Raw genomic sequence first — 9,350 nt, forward strand, 5'->3', positions numbered from 1 at the left:
CCCATTTGGGGACTAACCCAGCTTTTTTGATTTTACTCCTTTTCTGGACTTCCTTGTTTGTTGATACTTTTTATTAGTTGGGGAAAAGAAGGAGGGAATCAGATTGGCCAATTCTGCAGTAGTCATCAGCCGAGTGAGAAAGGAAAGCTAAAATGAATAGTTAAAACAGAAATTGCTAACATCACTAACGCTGGCTCAGATTGAAGTGGTTGTATTATATGATACACTGCCCCAAAATAGAGAAAACAGTCTCTCTCCTCTATTTTATCAGACAAAAGGACAAGATCTACAATGCTCAAATACGCTGTCTCCTTAATTGAATATTCTTCTCTTTCTTTTAAATGTCTCCACTTCCTTGAAAAATATTCTTTTGCAAGCTGAGTACTTCAGATTCTTTACAACTAAGCTGTATTTCTTTTTTGTCCATGACAAGGGAAAATGCCAACATCCGTTCTCTGTGCTGATAAGGGAATAATTTATGACAGGTATTTATAGAGGGATTAAAACCTGTTCCCTTAATTTGTAAAAGACTACAGATAGCCTACTTCCTAAATGGACAAATTCATTTTGTAATTTTTGTCTATTCCTCTGCTGTTACTTGAAAAGTCTGTGCAACTCCCCAAAACCAAATTGCTCCATTTCTCTTTTACATTATTCTTCAGTTCATTGTTTTCTTCCCTCTTCATCCCCTCCCACAAGAAACTCATGTATAAGTAAGAATGTGATGAGTGAAAAGTATGTATAATATGGACAAAATGCTCAAAGAAAATTCAACGGGAGAGAGATCACTTTCTACTGGAGTGTTGGAGGGGGTGTATCAGCAAAGACTTCATAGTAATTAGACTGAATATTAAAAGGATTTCAATAAGTGGAAATGTAGAACATGGACTTTCTAGGTATGGAAGTTGACCTATACAAATTCACTGGAGATGAGAGATTTGAGGATGCTTTCCTCTAGAATGGAAATCATGTAAAGGAGAATGATATGACAAAAGACTTTCCCTGATGAATGTGACCAAATGATATAAACAAGGAAATTGAAAAAGAATTGCAATCTATAAGCAGCCATGTGAGAAACAGTTCCATAGCACCAAAAAGATGCAAATCAAAACAACCAAGGTTCTACCTCCTATCTAGCAAATTGGCAAAGAAGACAAAAGATTAGAATAGTCGTTAAAGAACTTGTAAAAAGACAGGTAAACTAATATACTATTGGTGGAGCTGGGAATTGGTTCAGCCATTCTTGAAAACAATTTGAAATTAAACTAAGAAAGTAACTGAAATGTACCATATACATTGACCTACTATTAGCCACATACTCCAAGGAGGTAAAAAAGAAAAATCTAAATATTTATAATAGCACAGTTTATAGTAAAAAACTGGAAACAAAATAGATACTGATTGAGGAATGTTTAAATACATTATGGTCCACGACTATAATAGACTATTACTATTTCATAAGTAACAATGGATATGAAGTCTATATGAGAGGAATATGAAAACTTACATGAACTGGTTAAAATAAAAAGCTCATCATAATATACCCGATGACTATAAAAATGTAAATTAAAATAACAAAAAAATCCCAAACTGAACAACTAACCCTGAAGATTATCACTCAGGCAGTGAAAAAGCACTTTGTTCTGGTCTTTGCAGAGATGAGGCACTATGACAATGTCACATTGCATATATGAGGGCTTCTTAAACTTTTTCTACTCTAGACTCCTTTTGACCCTTTTCAGCAGCTTTTGTTGGCTTTGCACGGCCTGAGGGCATGCACAGTGCAAAGAGCATGCTTTGTGTTCAGAACCAAGGTTGCGGTGAAGTTGCGGGATGCAACACAGGCAAGTCCTGCCAGAAACACCTCAAATTCATCACTTGCTTGATTTTTAATTAATTTTTGGTCATTGATGTTCAGAAACCTTTTACTGTTGCCAAATTTTTCGTGACCCCATATAGGGTTGCAACGCACAGTTGAAGAATGCTGGCATAAACTGTACTAACAGATTTGGTTGATATGTTGGTTATTTTTGCTAAATTATTCTTTTTATTATCTGTTACAAGAGATGATTCTCTGGGGAAAGGGAAGGAAATAATTGGAAATGATGGTGGTAAAAAACCAGTATTTCAAGAATTTTAAGGGTTAAATGCTTCAAAGGTTATAGGACCAAGACTCTGAATGACTGTAAATGCCAGGCTAAGAGTTTGTATTTTAGGCTATTAAAAATATGCAGTCACAGCTGCCTTGATCCCAGAGACCATTATTGAGGGGGGGAAAAAAGTGTCACCTGCCTTAGCCAGATCCCCAGGCCCAAGCAAGGAAGGCTTTGAATCTTCAAGCCAAAGGAAGGAACGGGACATTTTTGCAGACACGGGGAATCACTAGAGGTTCCTAAAAATGAAAGGCTAGATTGAGGTCAGATTGTAGAGCACCTTGAGTACCAGACTAAGGAGTTTGAGTATTACCCTGTGAATGATAGGGAGCCCCTGAGGGTTTTTCAGCATGAAAAGACATGGTTAAAGTGGTATTTTGGGATTGTCACTCAGGCAGCAATGTTTAGCATGGATTGGACAGGGAATATCCAGGAGGCAAGACTAGTTTGAGGGCTGTTGCAAGAGTTTGCAGAAATGAGCAGAGACTCAACTAGAATGGTGGCAGTGAGAATTGAAAAGAAGGAATGCATATGTAAGGTATTATGGAGGAGTTGGCACTCCTCAATTAGTAATTGATCTGGTGTGGAGGGCAAAAGAGAAGGAAACCCTATGGATGATACTCGGGTGTCAAGAATGGGTAGTGCTTTCTGTTTTCATGACTTACTCTATTTCCGTGCTTTGTTTTGTTTTGTTTTGTTTTTTTTCAACTGAGGATCAGAACCTTCCAGGGAATTACAGAACAAATTATAAAATAAGAACAAGTCAATATGGAGCTTTAAATAGTTTGGAGGGTGCTTATAATGATAAATTACATTACCTAATAATAACAGCTAGCATTTACATAGGGCTTTAAGGTTTGGAAAGCACTCTACATACAACATTTCATTTGATCCTTATCTACCCTGTGAGGTAGGCATGATTATTATCTCTATTTTGCAGGTGAGAAAACTGAGGCTAAAAGAGGTTAAAATGTGTCTTGATCAGAGCCCTTCAACTAGAAAGTACCCCATTCAAGATTCAAATTCAGGTCTTCTGCTACACAACCTAGCTGACTCAAGCACCTGGAGATTCAGAGAGATTCAATGAGTATTTGTTGCATTCAACTTAGTTGAATTAGACTGAACTGAACTATTAGAGTTTAGGGGACTGAGGGTTACACACTACCTTCACTTGGTCTTTCAACAATTCATTTAAATTATGTGGCTCCCGAGGTCTTCTCCAGCTCCAAATCTTATGAATAATGTGCTCATTGGAGGATAGATTTAGAGATGGAAGAGAATTTCTAGGTCATCTAATCCAATGCTTTCATTTTACAGCTTGAGGAAACTTGAGGCCAAGAGATCTAAATGCTCACTTGCTCAGTGTAGAATAGTCAGTGCCAGAGAAAGGATTTGAACCCAGGTCATCTGAATCAAAATTCAGCTCTCCTGATACTGTCCTAGCCTGGTTTTGTGGGCAGCAGCAGCAGCAGCCCACTGTGCTTAGATGCTGGGAGATAAAAAGTCTAGGTTAGACTTATTACCTGCTTTCATGGAGCTTACAGACTTTGCTGTTTGGTTTGCTGTATTGTTGAGTGGGGGTCAGAGCTCGGAAGCTCCAAACAACTTTTGGATAAACTAATAGATAAACACTGGGGTGGAGGATGGGATGGGAGGGATTGGTAAAGTATGGAAGGTGAAGTCAAGTGGGGCAAGGGGCTTAGCATATGAAAGGCTAAGGAACTGCTATTCTAAATCAAAGTGTTAATTTGTTAAAGTATGAATGTCAAATATGCATAAACTCAGAACCTATTGCTTTATCTATATTTCTGTTGGATATTTAAGTAGCTATCCTATTTCCTGTATCCAATAAAAATATTAAATCCTATTAGTACCTTCTATCCTTGTGGGTTAAGTTGTTAATCCCTGTACTCTATTTATACAAACTTTTTCAAGTTTATTACCTATTTTTATCTTGTCCTTCAACTGCAGTACAGTTCAGGGTTGCCTATTTTTAGTACACTCAAGTACCACATCATGGAAATGCTAAAACACTTCTCTGACCAGTCAAGGAAGTCCCAGACTAGAACTTCTGTTGTAGCAGGCAGCCAATGATTACATTTCCTGTTGTCACTAATACACAAGACATGTCAGAAAGTTCCCATTCACCTACAACAGATCAGTGTGCATCTCTGCCCAAAGGAAAAAATTACAAAGATAGGTAGAAAGTAGTCTCCGTATACTAAAGGAATACAGTTAGATGCCCTATTTTATTTGAAATGACAGGTGCCAAAGGTTATTCGACTCCTAATGAGATAGATTAAAAAAAAAGATCCAGAAAATTGGCCATCATTATTTGTTAGCTGCTAATAATTAACATTTATGTAACACTTTAAGATTTACAAAGTACTTTACACATATCATCTTATTTGATCATCATAGCAATCCTGAGGTAGAAATTATTGTCCAATAATAAAAATAATAAAAAACATTTCTATAGCACTTTAGGGTTTACAAAGGGTTTTATATGTGTTATCTCATTTGATCTTCAAAGTCCTGTGAGTTAGGTGTTTTTATTATCCCCATTTTACAAATTAGGGAATTGAGGCAGAGGTTAAATGATTTACACAGCTAAATAAACATTTAAGGCAAGATTCAAACTCAAATCTTTCAGGGTCCAGGTCCAGTGCTCTATCGAGTATACCGCCGGAGCTGCCACTAGATGGATGATGTGTAGGCTGAAAGGTTATTTACTTAGAAATGGGTTTTTTTTAATTTAAGTAATTATTTATTTAAGTCCATGTTTTGGAAGACTTTTATTTGCCCTTTCTAAGAGATCCTATTGCTGCCAAAATATTAAAGGTTTTAGAGATCCCTAGATTCTTCAAAAACCCGTATAAGTACCACTTTCTTATATCTGAATCTCTACTCCAGTCACAAGTGCTTCCTTTCCTCCCCCACTGCCCTTCAAAATTATTTTGTACTCATTTTATACATGTTTTTGTATGTACATATTCTGTCCCTCAACAGAATATGAGATCCTTGAGGGCAGGGACTCTGTAAGCCCAGCACGTGTACAGCACCTGGCATATTATAGGTGCCTAATACATGCTTGGTGATTGATCTTGAACCAAAATGCACATGGACTAAACACACCATCCAATTTGGAGTAGATAATTAAAGGGGAAGCAAACGAATAAGCAATCCTGCTTGAGATGGTAAGTCTTGGATTCAGATAAGAACTCTGGTTGGTTAAATGGGGAATGTACTTTTTTTTTCCCCTTTTTTTTTTCTTTCAAACCCTCAGGCTGTTAATGCCATCTGTTGCACAATGTGAATAACAACTGAGCTTCCCTTCAACAAACACCGGCAGTTGGTCTTTTAATTTCCTTCTCTAGAGTACTTGTCTTTAACAGAAGAAAGGTCTCTGAAATTCCTCAAAGATATGTGCCTTAAGAAAGAGAGAGAAAATGAAATTGGATTCACTTTCTTGAATCTTTAAGTGTGAAGATGATGATGATGATGATGATGATGATGATGATGATGATGATGATGATAGCTGTATGTAAAAGAAAAAAATTATTATGGGGGGCTCTTTAAAAGTTTCTGAATGTAAACCTTTACCCTATATTCAACTAAAAGCTGAGCAGTAACTAGGGTGGAGTAATCAGAGCTCTGACCAAAGGCACCCCATTTAAAGGGTGCTGTCAACACTCAGTCCTTCAGCTAAAGAGAAAACAGAGCTTAGCACCTACTTAACAAGACTAATTAGTTAAAATAGAAAGCTATTAGATAGTAGACTGGGGTGAGCTGCTCCCCTTTCTCTTCCTCTGCTCCCCCAGCAGTAATTTCTGGTCCGTAAGTTTCCCACCCCACCTCATTCTGCCCCACAAGCAACTGACAGTTGGCTTCCTGCTGCATTTCCCATCTTTTTTGTCTTCCTTTGAGCATAAGAATTCTTAATGGCAAAAAATCCTCTATTCTAAAGAATACAACTTGTCTCAAAGACACCATGTAGTCGGAGACAAGGTCCTCTGGCACAGAGCATTAATAGGAAAGGTAATATTTAGTAAGTGCCTACTGTGTGACAGGCACAGTGCTAAGCACTGGGGATATTCAGAAAGGCAAAAAAAAAAAGTTCCCGTTCTCAAGAAGCTTACAGTGCAGACAGCATGCAAACAAAATACATTCAGGATAAATTAGGGGTAGAATCAGAGGGAAGGCACTAAGATTAAGAGGGGCTGGGAAAGACTTCTTGCAGAAGGCAGGACATTAGCTGAGACTCAAGAGAAGTCAGGGAAGGCAAGAGATGGAGATGGAAAGCCAGAATTTCCGGCATGGATGGGACAATCAGTGAAAATGCTTCTGTATGGAGAGATGGGGTGTCTTGTTCGAGGAACATCAAGGAGGCCAGTGCCGCTGGATCACCGAGAACGTGGAGGGGATGAAAGTGAAAGAAGACTGGAAAAAATAGGAGGGGCTCTAAATGCCACACAACAGATTTTATATTTGATCCTGAAGCACTGACATCTATCGAATAGGAAAATATTTTTGAAAATTGTAGAAAATGAAGGTGATTTAAGTTTCTCTTAGTTCCTATTTGTTGGGAAAATAGACATTGTGTCCTATCTTTCTAACCCACCCCTCCCCCTCTTTGTAGGAAAAATAAATATTTCTAATTTTCTACATATTGTTTTAAAATGACTTGAAACTGTCTTGGGGTGGGGGGAGGGGCAAGAGGGGAGAAAATTTAGAACTCAAAATCTTGTGGAAATGAATGTTGAAAACTAGAAATAAATATATTAATAAAAAATGACATGAAAATACTCAGTGTGCCTCAATTTCTTATGTCATTATGTTGTAGTAGAATTCATTCAAATAAAAAAATTATTTCAAGTTCTAATTAAAAAAAGAAAAGAGTGAGCTGATCTTTCAGTCAGGGTGGTGGTTAAACTGTTGTAAATATTTTAGAAATTCAAAAACTGTCACGTAGGTCATCGTAGTGACCAGAAAACTACGAATTTCTCAGAAAATGAGTTAATTCATTCAACAAAGACTTATTGAGTGGCTAATAATATGTAGGGGTGTTTTCTAACCTAACCTCCTCCACAGATAAAGCTGCTTCTAAGAAATTTCATTCCTATATGAGAATAGTAATTTTAAAATAATTAATTTTCTTTTTTAAAATTTTAAATTATTTTAATTTATTTTGTTAAATATTTCTCAATTACACATAAAAATTAACAATCATTTTAAAATTTTCAGTTCTAAATTCTCTCCTATATCTCCCTTCTCCCTTCCTTAAGAAGGTAAGCAATTTGATATCAATTATATATGTGAAGTCATGCAAAACATGTTTCCATATTAGCCATAGTGCAAAAGAAAACACAAACAAAATAAAACAATAAAAATAAAGTTTAAAAAAGTATGCTTCAATCAGCATTCAGAGTTTATCAGTTCTCTCTCTGGATATGTCTTGCATGTAAGTGGGCAAAATAACTCCTGATAATTGCTTTGGTGATGCATTTACCTTTTTCGTTTTTGATAGTAGTAATTTGGTTATCTTCTTTCTTTTTACAATAAAATTAACCAGTGGTTTTATTTATTATATTTTTTAATATAAAACCAGCTCCTAGTTTTGTTTATTAGTTCAGTGTTTGTTTGTTTACTTTCAATTTTACTAATCTCTCCTTTGATTTCAGGATTTCCATTTTGGTTTTTAATTGGAGTTTTTAATTTGCTCTTTTCCCATAATGGATTCTGCTCCAGCACTTTATTTTAACTCTATGTGTGTCTCTCTGTTTCAAGTATGTTTCTTGTAGACATCATGTTGGATTCTGTTTTGTGGGTGAGTTCATCCCATTCACATTCCCAGTTATGATTAGTAACTGTGCATTTCCCTCCATCCTGTTTTTTTCTGCTTATCCTTCTCTCTTTTTTTTATCTTGCCCTTCCTCGAAAATATGTTTTGCTTCTGACCATTGCCTTCTTTTATCTGCCCACCTTTTGATCATTCTCCCCCTTTCTTTTAATCCATTCCCCTCCCACTTCCCTGTTAGGTAAGATAGATTTCTACTACCAACTGAATGTGTGTGTGTGTGTATAAAGTGTCCCCCCTTTGAACTAATTTAGATGTGAGTGAAGTTCTACCATCACCCACTCATGCCCCCTAGCATTTCCCTACCCAGTATAAAAGTTCTTCCTTGCGCATCTCTTTTGTGTGAGATAATTTTCTCCATTCTTCTACTCCCTTCCACCCTTTTCCAGGGCATCCCTCTTTCTCACCTGTCCTTTTTTTTAACATTATCCAACATGATTGATTCACTCTTGTACCCTCTTTCTATGTAGAATTCTTTTAACTGCCCTAATAATGCTAAAATTTATAGATTTTATATATAATAAATACATAATACATATTTATGTATTTGAAAGTCATATTTTTTTATGCAGCACTGGTCTTTTCATCAGGAATGTTTGAAAGTCCTCTATTTCACTGAATATCCATTTTGCCCCCTAAAGGATTATACTCAGTTTTGCTGAGTAGGTTATTTTTCATTGTAATTGCAACTCCTTTGCCTTCTGAAATATCATATTCCAAGCCATTTGCTCCTTTAATGTGATAGCTGCTAAATTTTGTGTGATCCTGACTCTGGTTCAATGGCATTTGAATTGTTTCTTTCTGGCTGCTTGAAGTATTTTCTCTTTGACCTGGGAACTCTGGAATTTGGTATAATATTCATGGGAGTTTTCATTTTGGGATCTCCTTCAGGCATTGATCAGCAGATTCTTCCAATTCCTATTTTACACTCTGGTTCTAGAATATTAGGGCAGTTTTCCTTGATAATTTCTTGAAAGATGATGTCTATGCTTTTTTTTTTGATCATTGCTTTCAAGTAGTCCAGTGATTCTTAAATTATCTCTCCTTGATCTATTTTCCATGTCAGTAGTTTTTCCAGTGAAATATTTCACATTTTTCTTTTTTTTTTATTCTTTTGACTTTGTTTTATTGTTTCTTGATATCTCATGGAGTCATTAGCTTTCACTTACCTAATTATAATTTTTAAGGAATTATTTTCTTCAGTGAGACTTTGACCTCTTTTTCCATTTGGCCAAATCTTCTTTTTAAAGAGTTATTTTCTTCAGTATTATTTTGCCTTTTTTGCCAAGCTGTTAATTGTCTTTTCATAATTTTCTTCCTTTGCTTTCATTTATTTACCT

Source organism: Vombatus ursinus, unplaced genomic scaffold (assembly GCF_900497805.2).
Source record: "Vombatus ursinus unplaced genomic scaffold, bare-nosed wombat genome assembly UNPS02014779.1, whole genome shotgun sequence".
NCBI lineage: Eukaryota > Metazoa > Chordata > Mammalia > Diprotodontia > Vombatidae > Vombatus > Vombatus ursinus.